General features: G+C 40.3%; 1 protein-coding gene across 4 annotated transcripts in view; it reads right to left on the minus strand.

Moving 5' to 3' along the window:
* Positions 1-12,769, minus strand: part of dlgap2a (discs, large (Drosophila) homolog-associated protein 2a) — a 431,171-nt gene that overhangs the window by 108,605 nt on the left and 309,797 nt on the right. The gene's annotated exons all lie outside the window — the stretch shown is intronic.

The following is a 12,769-nucleotide window of genomic DNA, read 5'->3' on the forward strand; positions in this document are numbered from 1 at the left end:
AATGGAGGCTAACAAGCTCAGTTTTATGGTAATAGGTGCTGAAGTTCCACTGGGGTGTGCTTTGCTTCTTTTTTGCTCTAATGTTGAGTTTTGCTGGCTACTTTTACCTCAGAAAATGTTTCACTGTAGAACCCATGTTGGTAAAATCTATAAATACCATATCTATGAGAAACTGTGAACACATTCATAGGCATTCATAAGGCATAATACACCAATCAATAACATTAAAACCACCTAACTGTTCAGTTTATCAGCTCCACTTACTGTATAGCTGCACTTTGTAGTTCTACACTTACAGACTGTAGTCCATCTGTTTCTCTGATACTTTGTTAGCCCCCTTTTACCCTGTTCTTCAGTGGTCAGGACCCCCAGGCATTATTTGAGTGGTGGGAGATTCTCAGCACTGCAGTGACACTGACGTGGTGGTGGCATGGTAGTGTCTGTTGCGCTGGTACAAGTGGATCAGCAGTGCTGCTGGAGTTTTTAAACACTGTGTCCACTCACTGTCCACTCTACTAGACACTCCTACCTTGTTGGTCCACCTTGTAGATGTAAGGTCAGAGAGAGTGGCTCATCTACTTCTGCACAGTTTGTGATGGTCATCCTCTAGCCCTTCATCAGTGGACGCTGTTGGATGGATATTTTTGTTTGGCGGTCTATTCTCAGTCCAGCAGTGACCACTCATACCAGCACAACACATACCAACACACCACCATGTCAGTGTCACTGCTGAGAATGTTCCACCACCCTAATAGTACCTGCTCTGTGAGGGTCCATGGAGGTCCTGACCATTGAAGATCAGGGTGAAAGGGGGTTAACAAAGTATTCAGAAAAACTACAGTCTGTAATTGTAGCACTACAAAGTGCTCCTGTATGGTCAGTGAAGCTGATACAATGGACAATGTGTAGAAACAAGGTGTTCCTCATAAAGTGCTCAGTGGGCGCATTTTACTATTGAGCACAATTTTAGTAGCTTGTAAGTTGTATTTGTGAAAGGTATTCATGCCACAATACATTTTCTTGAATCCAGGCCACTCTACCACCTCTACCTCTTTGAATCCATTACTCCTTCACAGTGATAGATTCAGTCATCCTCCACCCGACACCGAGCATTATCACTCTTACGGCACTGACGGAATAAACAGAGCCAGATTTGCTCTTAACCTTGAGGTGCGAGCGTCTCTCCTGAATGAGCCGTGTAATCAGTGTGAATAATTGCCTTATGTCACATTAGCAATTAATGACTCCTTCTTCCAAATTAATTTTGATTAATTAGGACTGCTGCTTATGAGGCTGATCACGATTCCAAAAACCGAGTTATTTTTAAAACCACTGGAAATAACTAGGAGTGACTGGATTGGCTTCTAGGAGTTATAATGAGGCATCATCTGTGTTACAGAGAGAGAGTGAAAGAGACAGTGAGTCAAGTGAGTGTACAGAAAGAGAGAGAGAGACAGAGAGTGAGAGAGAGAGAAAGGGAGGGAGAGACACAATGCAATCCATCACAATACATTTGAAAAGAAATGGCTATGATGTTGTATATACATAGACTATATTGCCAAAAGCATTCACTCACCCATCTAAATCATTGAATTCAGGTGTTCCAATCACTTCCATGGCCACAGGTGTATAAAGCCAAGCCCCTAGGCCTGCAGACTGCTTCTACAGACATTAGTGAAAGAATGGGTCGCTCTCAGGAGCTCAGTGAATTCCAGCATGGTACCGTGATTGGACACCACCTGTGCAACAAGTCCAGTTGTGAAATTTCCTCACTAATAAAATATTCCACAGTCAACTGTCAGTGGGATTGTAACAAAGTGGAAGCGATTGGGAACGACACCAACTCAGCCATGAAGTGGTAGGTCATGTAAAATGACAGAGTGGGGTCAGCGGATGCTGAGGAGCAGAGTGCGCAGAGGTCGCCAACTTTCTGCAGAGTCAATCGCTACAGACCTCCAAACTTCATGTGGCCTTCAGATCAGCTCAAGAACAGCGTAGAGAGCTTCATGGAATGGGTTTCCATGGCCGAGCAGCTGCGATCAAGCCTTACATCACCAAGCGAAATGCAAAGCGTGGAATGCAGTGGTGTAAAGCGCCGCCATTGGACTCTACAGCAGTGGAGACATGTTCTCTGGAGTGATGAATCACGCTTCACCATCTTCACCATGGCTTCACCATCAGTGGTTGCCAGGAGAACGGTACTTGTCTGACTGCATTGTGCCAAGTGTAAAGTTTGGTGGAGGGGGGATTATGGTGTGGGGTTGTTTTTCAGGAGTTGGGTTCAGCCCCTTAGTTCCAGTGAAAGGAACACTTAAAGCTTCAGCACCAAGAGATTTTGGACAATTTCATGCTGCCAACTTTGTGGGACCAGTTTGGGGACGGCCCCTTCCTGTTCCAACATGACTGCGCATGGTCCATAAAGACATGGATGAAGGAGTTGGATGAATGATAAATAGTGTGGAGACTGCAAGCCCACAAATGCGTTTCTGGAAGAATGGTCAAAAATTCCCGTAAACACACTCCTAACCCTTGTGGATAGCTTTCCCAGAAGAGTTGAAGCTGTTATAGCTGCAAAGGGTGGACTGACTTCATTTTAAACCCGATGGATTAGGAATGGGGTGTCAGTCAAGTTCATATTCATGTGAAGGCAGACGACCAAATACTTTTGGCAACATAGTGTAGTTGTCTGTAGTCCAGCACATTAAATTTGAAAAGAAACAATGACTATGATGTTATATATACATTCAATTTACAGAGAGGGACAGAAAGAGAGACAATCAGGCAGAGAGAGAGAGAAAGAAAGAGAGACAGAAAATGACAAAGAGAAAGAAAGAATGAGAGAGAACAGAAAGAGCAAGATAGAGAGAAAAAGAGAGATCCAGAGAAAGAAAGAGAGAATGAGACAAAGATAGAGAGTGAAAGGGTAAGACAGTGAGAGACAGAGACAGAGCAAAAGGAAGAAAAATAAAAGACAGTGAGAGAAGGAAACAAAGAAAAGAAAGAGAAAAAGAAGGAGAAGGAGAAAGAAAAAGGAAGAGTGAGAGAAAATAGAAAAAGAGAGAAAGAGAGAGTGAAATACAAGAGACAGAGTGAGAAAGTGAGAGAGAAAAAGAGAGAGAGAGAGAGAGAGAGAGAGAAAGAGATGGGTAAAGTCTGTGTAACTCCTCTGAGGGGATTTTCCTCCTTACTCTAATATGTACAAGCCCATTTCCAAAAAAGTTGGGACACTGTGCAAATAATGGGACAATGTGTAAATAAAACTAGAATGCAACAATATACAAATCAAATAATACCTATACTTCATTGAAAATAGTACAAAGCCATATATTAAATACTGAAAGTGGGAATTTTTTTTATATGCCCTTTTATAATTTTATGGCAACATGTTCCAAAAAAGCAGGCATGGGGGCACATTTACCACTGCGTTTCATCACTTCATTTTTTATTAACACTCTGTAGGCATTTGGTAACTGAGGAGACCGAAGAAATATTTTTTGTTTCATTATGCAGGAAATGTTTTCAGTCCATGACAGGTCTGGACTGCAGGCAGGCCAGTTTAGCACCCAACCTCTTTTACTACAGAGCAATGCTGTTGAAATACGTGCAGAATGTGGTTTGGCATTGTCTTTCTGAAATAATCAAGGCCTTCCCTGAAAAAGACGCCGTCTGGATGGCAGCATATGTTGCCAAAACATGTATATATCATTCAGCATTAATGGGGCCTTCAAAGATGTGCAAGCCATGTGCACTAATGCACCCCTACTCATGAATACTGGGTTTTGAACTCTGCACTGATAACAAGCTGAGTGGTCTTTAGCCCAGAAGAAGCCCACGGTGTCCATGATTTCCAAAAAGAATTTCAAATTTTGATTTGTTGGACCACAGGACACTTTTCCACTTCCCCTCAGTCCATTTTAAATGAGCTCGGGCCCAGAGAAGGTGGCAGCAATTCTGGATCCTGTTTATATATAGTTTCTTTGCATGGTAGAGTTTTAACGTGCATTTGTTGATACAGCAAAAACTGTGTCCACAGACAGTGGTTTTCAGAAGTGTTTCTGAGCCCATGCAGTGATTTCCACTACAGCATCATGTCTGTTTTTAATGCAATGCCACCAGAGGGCCCAAAGATCATGGCAAGCAAATACTGCTTTTTGGCCTTGTTCCTTGCATACAGAGATTTGTCTGAATTCTTTGAATCTTTTAGTGATATCATGTACCACAGATGATGAAATCCCCAAGTTCTTTGTTATTTTACATCGAGAAACATTATTCACAGAGTGAAGACTTGAAGACCTGAGTGAAGACGTCCAGTTGGTCTGCTGACGGACTGGAAAGGCAGCAGTGGGAACGCCACAGACAACACTTTTAGATTCTATGGAGCTGCTCTCAGGCTCGGAGAGTTGCCACACAGGAGAATCGATACTGCTAACCCTCTGCTCCCGGCGGCATGAGCGCACTGTATTACTGAAAACACTCATACGCAGCAAACACCTTCCAGAATCTTAACAACATTGTAATTCTTAAAAGCAGCGGTCTGCGAGCATGAACGTGGGAAGTGGGGGTGCTGAGGGGGTTGCAGCACCTCCAGATTTCAGGACTGCAACTGCTAATAATAAGAACAAGAAAAAGTTGTGTAAATTACTGAATTTACACAACTTGAAAGTGAATTACACTGAATTACACTTCATAGCCGTTTCTATTACACAGTATCAATTGTTAACCTAATGTAATATAAGTAGTGTTAATAACATGTTATACTAGATAGTCGAGTGCAATCATTGTAATTTTTCCCTCACTGGTTCTAACCCCAAGCACTAGAACCCTTCACTCTGTAATGTCACTACAGTACAGTAATGCTAATTTCTGCTACCATTCTATTGGATATGCAGTGTTAAGTTAGTGCCAGGCTAACGGTGGTGCACATTTACAGTGGTGTACACTGATTTTCCCACATTGGGTGAAACACTGATGGCAGCACTAGTTTAAAATCTGACATTTGAACCTTCTAATGTGCTTTATTGTGGATGTTTTAGTCATTCAGTAAATTCTTCAGTAAATACTTCAAGTTGAAGCCTCACTGTTAACACTGGAGGAGGCTTTAGTACAGTATGCTTCACTTTACAGGAGGCTATAATGTGTAATGCTTTTTTGTAAATATTCATAGCTATGTTTATGACACCTATGGAATGTTATGAATGTGTTTATAGATGCTTACAAATGTGATATTCATAGAACATGTTACCAATCTAATTTTAATACAGCAACCCCAATGACTTCACTCGACCACTGCTTGTCACTTAGTGGGTGTCACAATAACATGTTCAGGTGGAGGTGCAAAGAGGGAAAGTGAGTTACAGACCAGCTCTGAGTCTGATATTATGAAGTCCAGATGGGCCATGAGGTAGTTTTAATTTTCTGGATTGTTATCTTGAGATAACAAGTTAGTTATCTTGTAATCGCAAAAGAACAAAGTTGTTATCTTGAGAAACTGAGTTAGCAATCTTGTGATCTCTAAACAAAAAACTTTTGTCTTGAAGTAACGTTAGTTATCTAGTTATCTTGAGATAACAAAAGCTGTTATCTTGAAATAATGACTTAGTCATCTTGAGATAATGAGTTAATTATCAATCTCAAGAGAACAAATTTGTGATCTTGAGAAACCAAGTTAGTAATCTTGTGATCTTGAGATACCAAAGTTTTTTGTCTTGAAATAATGAGTTAGTGATCTTGCTATCTTGAGATACTGCGTTACTTATCTTATGATCTCAAGAGAACAAAGTTGTCATCTTGAGAAACCGAGTTAGTAACACTGTGATCTGGCGATAACAAAGTTGTTATCCTGAAATAATGAGTTATCATGTCATCTTAAGAAAACGAGTTAATTATCTTGTGACCTCAAGAAAACAAAGTTGTAATCTTGAGAAAATGAGTTGAGATCTTGTGATCTCAAGAAAAGAAAGTTGCTATCTTGAGCAAATAAGTTAGTTATCTTGTGATCTCAAGCCAACAAAGTTGTCTTGAGAACACAAGATAATTTAGTTGAATCTCAAGAAACAATGCAGAAAATTATAGCAACACCTCACGGCCTCTATTCGTTATTATACCACCTCTTTCTTTTTTAAACTTAAAAAATAATCCAACGTGATATTTTTATCAGCTGTTATATCTCCCGCTCGGCGCGCCTTCCAGTGTTAAAGCTCACAGGGTGACTGTGGGAGTGGCACAATTGGCCACATATCAATGATCTGATTGGTCGCCACTCATCTGCATAACGTTCACCCAGAAGCACAGAGCGGAGTAAAGATGTTCATTAGAGGCCTGATATGTCAGTTAGATGTACATATATTGACGTCTCTCGCCTAATTATGGCGCAGTATGACATGTTCTGTTTGATCTATTGGCAGCTATTATGTTGCTAAACTGTGCCCCCCCGTGGCGCCCTGTGAATCATTCATTCATTAATTCTCTCCATCTGAGCTCTGACTGCTGGAAACATTCATATCGCTGTTCTCAGATCAAAACGACTCCATTTTTGTCGCTTTGTAAATATGGATACAATTTGAAAATGCCTGCTGCTTTTTACACTGTGTATAAATTTCATGATGAACGGACCAAAACAAATGGCCCTAAAATACTATACATAAAAATGCCTGATTACTTTCAATGTAAGTCGGTGTAAAGTAATATGTCGGAGACACAGCAGTGATATCCAGAATCAGTGATTGAGATGTAATCAAAGTCATTCAGTGTGGTTTGAAGCGAAGGTCATTGCAGAGAAACTTTCAGACAGTGGTGGTGATAGGAAGCAGGGGTTACCATGTCTCAAATATAGCCCTTTTATTTACTATCCTAAACCACCAGTCAACCCACATGTATTCTGAGGTTTTTGTTAATGATGCTAATATTGTTGAGTTTTCTTTGGGGACTATTTTGCCTTACAACACCTTTCATGTGTCCCTCCACCATGAATGGATTAAAATAAGCTGATTACAATACATTTTAGGCCAAAACGATATTTCTTTTCACTAAACGATCATAAGTATTCATAACCATTTCAAGTAATAACTTCAGGGAGCTTTTGGAGGTGGATGTCTGGTTCCTACCACCGCCACTATGAAAAATTCTCACTCAGTAAGATTCTACAGGGCACAGCATTTTACATCGAACCACTCTGAACGACTGTGTTTACATTTTATCCATTTAATCGGAAAAGAAAATCAGTGGGGTTTCATTTTAAGAATGACTTTAGTATAAAATTCAAGCAAAGAAGGAGCCTAGTGTTTCTAATCTTTGGAAAACAGCGCTTTAATATAGGGTGCTGTTTATAAGGGTATATGATACCAACATGAGCTTTTGAGGACTGACATAACCCTACATGAATATTTATAATGTTAATTCTAATAGGCAACACTTGCTATAAAGGTTACGTTTGCCAGTTCTGATCAATTTAAGTAGCCTTTGTGACCTATTGGAATAGGCATTTATAAACAGTTGTGTAGGATTATGTCAGTTGTCATGACAAGCTTATGTAGATGTCATGTAGCCTTATGGACAGTATCCTACAGCTTTACTGTGTTTCCCTCTGGACGGCAGCACTGAAACATGAAAAGGTTGCCTTTTAAAGACCTCCAGCTGGAATAAAAGGCATTATAAAATGTGTCTTATGTCTTCCTCTGGCACTGTAAGAGGCTGTTCTATCTTTAGAAAGCCATTCTCCCCTAAATTAATTCAGCAGAGTGCATTGTTCGGTGTTCGCGGAACGCTGACTTGGCAAAAACCAACAAGGCCAGGACGTGATGTAATATACTCGGCCTGTTAGAATATTCCTACCGGCCCTGTAATGCTCGTCCTGCAGAGCTGAAGTCTTTATAATCAGTGGTGAGTGCTGCGCCGCACGTCCTTTCTCTGAAGAGGAGAGTTAATTAAGCTAGGCTTCTTTTCACAAACCACACTAAAACTGAGAGGAAGGACCAGCCGGATTCACGCCATTGTGTTACTGTGTCATGCAGGACGGCCTGAAAGCTCTGAGATGATGAGTGTGAGACAATGGCTGCTCTTGGGGCCGGTGGGAGTGCGATAAAGCTGACAGTACAGTATCTGAAGAGTTTCAGTCTAAAACACAATAAATGGCAGTTGTTTTTATCCATTCCTTAAAAAAAATCAAGAAAAGCCGTCTATAAGCATGCGTCCAAACATTTGACTGTTACTGTAAATCGCACATAAATGTATATTTATTATGTAGCTCTGTCATTATTTATGGAGCTCTACACTTCTAAGGGTTAATTAGGTTACCTGCTGTTCATTTAAACGTCCTCTTTGTAAATGACCACAAGAAACCTTTAAAGCACCCATATCGGAAAAAAAAAAAATTCCTCATTTTTTGAAAGAAAACAGTTTGATGTAATACGCCAGGGGTCAGCAACATGCAGCTCCTGAGCTGAACGCTGCTCTTTTACTGCCCTGTTGTGGCTCCACAGCAAAATTAGACTTTAATCCTCCTCTGCAGTGAAATAAAGCTCTGCTGATCTTTCAACACAGTTTTAAGAATAAATGGTCTTAAATGCTGGAATTAGTGTATAACTGCTAATTCACCCTGTAACCCTGAAGATTGGCGCAGAGAATGCTGGTCACCATAGCAACGCAGATGAGCTAGTAGCTAGCAAAAATGGCAAAGAGAAAGATTTAAGGTGAATTTTTTTAGATGAATGGACTTTTATAATCACTCCAGCTGGTTTCCTGATACGATTAATCTGCAGTAAGAAACTGTCATGTGCTACAAAGTCACAAACCTGAAGTCAACTGCTTATTCATCAACTTCTTATTTGAGTTGTCCCGTTCCACCTTAAGTAGGGCAGCAGTTACATTCTGGCACCTCAGGCAACATTTAAGGTGGAACTGGAAAATTGAAACAAGAAGCTGGCAAATGAGAAGAGACTTCAGCCTCGTGAAAAGTCAAACGTTCAGCGACATTTTACAAGACAGTGTTCTACTTTTGAGGAAAGGTTTCCTGCTGGAGATGTGAGAAAAGAGGCTATTGCTGAGCAAAGCAAGTCTGTGTTTTCGTTTATATTAAATGTGTTAGCCTGGACGAGCACGTCAGCACATACTGAGACGTGTTCACAGACAAGACAGTAAAATGGATAGAAAATGTTGGGACACCCAAGGTGGTTTGATTTTCATTTAAAATGACTCTTCTTAACATTTGGGTTGCCGACTCCTGTGGTATGAAAACACGGTTTCAAAACGAACCACTCGCATATACACTTATGTATTGCCAATGTGGAAAAAAAAACTTTTTCTACATAATTTGAACATTGTGTGAAACTGTTATGATGCATGTAAGAATGGACATCAAACATATATATATAAATAATAAATAGTGGTTTTATGGATGTTGGTGTGTTTGTTTAACCATTTCCAAGCCTCTCCTCGAGGAAAAAGCAGCTCCTGGCTTGACCAATCAGTGCTTCAGTAAATTGAGCTCTTGATGTCATTGATGATATTAACGAGTCTCTATGGCTGTGAAGGTGTCAAGGAAAAATATGGACCCGAGAAATTCTTGTTACTTTTCATTGTTTTTATGTTTATTTGAATTATGAATACGACTTTATTCTGATGTATATTGTGATAAACTCACTGCTGAGGGAAACTGTTTAAAAATTTGCTTAGATGCCTAAAACTTTCTGTATCAGTCTTAAAGGTACAGTAACAAAAACAGCCTGTTTAATAGACTTTAATAGGTCTGAGTATACAGTAGCGTTAAACAGCTTCCGGTAAACAATGGCTGATACTGCCCGGAATCATTGCTGTGTTCCTAAATGCATCAGAAATTTAACCAAACAGCCTCAAGTTTCCACTCGATTAAAAATATTCAACTTCGACAGTCGTCGAACGGCCACAGTGTACTCCGTTTACCAGGGCTCCGCATGCCGGTAAACAGAATCCACAGTTCAAATGTTTTTATGTTTAGCCTGACCTGCTTTAGCAATGTAAAACTAGCCAATCTGCCCATGCTGGAGGAGCTACCAGACGCGCCAACTGGCCTGCTATTAACTGCACTGAGGACGAAATGAGATTTTTAGGGAGGCTAAAAACCGACGACCGTCTATTGCCGCTCTGTTAAACGGTGCAGGGGGAAGTTCGATAACATTACTATTTACAGCCGAAGCAATGATGCAGTGACTGTGAAAAAGGTCTAGTATAAGAGGGTCATTTCATCTCATTTTTGAGGGCAATACTGCATTTTAACCTTTTGTTTCTGTATAAAATTTACTTTCATTTTCAAAAATTTATTTAATCCTAACTAAATGTGGGATAATTAAGGATTTCATAATTAATGACACCATAGACAAGTATTTGTCATGTTCTTCAGTATATACTTGTGGCCATAAACAAGTGGCCAATAAGTAAAGATACAAGGTGTTTCTAACAAACTGGACTGTAAGTGTAAGGACAAGGTTGGTGTTTCTAATAAAGTGGTCAGTGAGTGGATGTAAAAGGTAGGTGTTTCTAATAAAGTGGCCAGTGAGTGGACGTGCAAGATAGGTGTTTCTAATAAAGTGGTCAGTGAGTGGAAGTACATGGTTGGTATTTCTAATAAAGTATACTGAAGAATACAGTAATAGAGTATATTATTATAATACACTTGTCCTTATGCATGCCTGTCTATTTAAATCTGAAGAATATGACATGAAATACTTGTCTGTGGTGTCCAAATAATTATGAAATACTTAATTATCCCACATCCCTTCAAATGGATACAACATGTTTGGAAATGAACTTCATCATCTGGGGCTGCAGTTCAGTGCGTGACGGATTGTTCTGCCTCCACAATCTAGTCGCCGTGGAAATGGCATTCCAGCACTGAGCTTACAACATTGTCCCACTATTACATCACAATGGGAGTACACTGTTGCCTGGCAACATGTAATATAATTATGAATGGTGAATGATGCATAAACCTCATAAAACAATCAAACAATTGAGATCTGCCAGAAAAGTACACAAACACAGTCTTAGAGATCATACATCTTACACTTAATATTAAGTTAACATGCTAATATATTAATGAGTTTTGACCCCAGGCACTGTGCTTGGATCATGATGTTCCTCTAGACTCTTCAAGTCGAAGCTGTTGCTTTAGACCGTCAATTCTAACGTGCAGCTTCTGAACCCTGCATTATTCAGCGACACGATCCTGGCCACTTTATTAGAAACCCATCCCTTAGTTCCACTAGGCAGGTGTACAGACTGTAACCCTGAGGATCTCAAATCCAGCTTCCCGTCCTGGATTTTGTAAGCACTGTTATGTATGACACGAGTTGACCAATCAGTCACATCAACAGTGATTAACAGGTCAGTTAGCCACCAGTGGATACAGATCCAGAAACTGGATTTAAGGACCAGATTTGAAGACCACTGTAGACCATCTGCTGATGCATAGTTTCATCCTCTAACACTTATTCAATGGTCAGTCTCTGTACAGAGAGCCACTCTTGGCTGGATGTTTTGGGTAGCAACCTAATAATGTCACCGTTGTCTGGTTAACAGCATTCTGTGGTCAGAAACTGACCTATGATTGCTGTAGTAAAGATTGACAGTGAGTGGATGTACAAGGTTGATATTTCTAATAAAGTGGCCTATGAGTGGAAACACAAGGTAGGTGTTTCTAATAAAGTGGCCAGCGAGCGGCTGTATACGGTTGGTGTTTCTAATAAAGTGGCCAGTAAGTGGACATACAAGGTTGGTGTGTCTAACAAAGTGGCCAGTAAGCGGACATACAAGGTTGGTGTTTCTAACAAAGTGGCCAATGAGTGAAAGAACAAGGTAGGTGTTTTTAATAAAGTGGACAGTGAGTGAAATTTTAAAATTAGGGCAAGAAGCCATAGAGCGGCTGTAATGGTTCTAAGCCCAGCTGGCATCACGCGTCATAGTTTACTATTCTTGGTGTGCTGTGCTTCATTATTTGTGCAAACATCATATGAACGTCATTCCATCCAATTATCACTTTTATCATTCTGCTGCAGTTGTCTGCTGCTTGTGATCTGCATCACTTCTCATTTAACACTTTGGTTCTAAGGTTTGTTATCACATCCTGGAGCCTGCAAAAGCCTCAATGGCTCTTTTTTACTACTGCCTCTTTGGTAAGCGTCAGTTGATAGATCTGATAAAACATGAAATCTTTAAACAGTGTTGCACACTAGACAATTTGTCTGCATTTATTCTGTAGCTCTACCTTTCTGGTACACAGACAGTACTGGTGGGTGGGCATTGGTGAGAGTTTCTAATGACGTTACCAATGAGTGGAGGTATGAGCTAAGTGTTTCTAATAAAGTGACCAGTGAGTGGAAGTATAAGGTAGGTGTTTCTAATAAAGTGGCCAGTGAGTGGAAGTACAAGGTAGGTGTTCCTAATAAAGTGTAGGTCAATGTGCAATATTGCAAAAACACTTCATAAACCTTGCATGGTTGGGAGCCAAGTGATCTTCAGAGGCCTCCACGACTGCAATAGAGTGGTTAAAACGCACTCTCAGGAAGCTAGTAGTGGTGTTCTTGGCCTGTGGCCAAAGGCTTTACCTAATGCCAAAAAATGCCAGTTCCACTTCAAAACTGGTACCACTTCACCCTGGTAGAGATAGGAGACCAGAAATCTGAAGTTTAATGTCTCTAAAAGCTCCCTCACACAAAATTATTACATTCGATGTTTATGAACATGCTATCTGATGCTTGAGACAGGTTGTTCCCATAGTTTAGAGGAGGTTTTGGCCTAC

This window comes from Pygocentrus nattereri, chromosome 10, assembly GCF_015220715.1.
Source record: "Pygocentrus nattereri isolate fPygNat1 chromosome 10, fPygNat1.pri, whole genome shotgun sequence".
Taxonomy (NCBI): domain Eukaryota; kingdom Metazoa; phylum Chordata; class Actinopteri; order Characiformes; family Serrasalmidae; genus Pygocentrus; species Pygocentrus nattereri.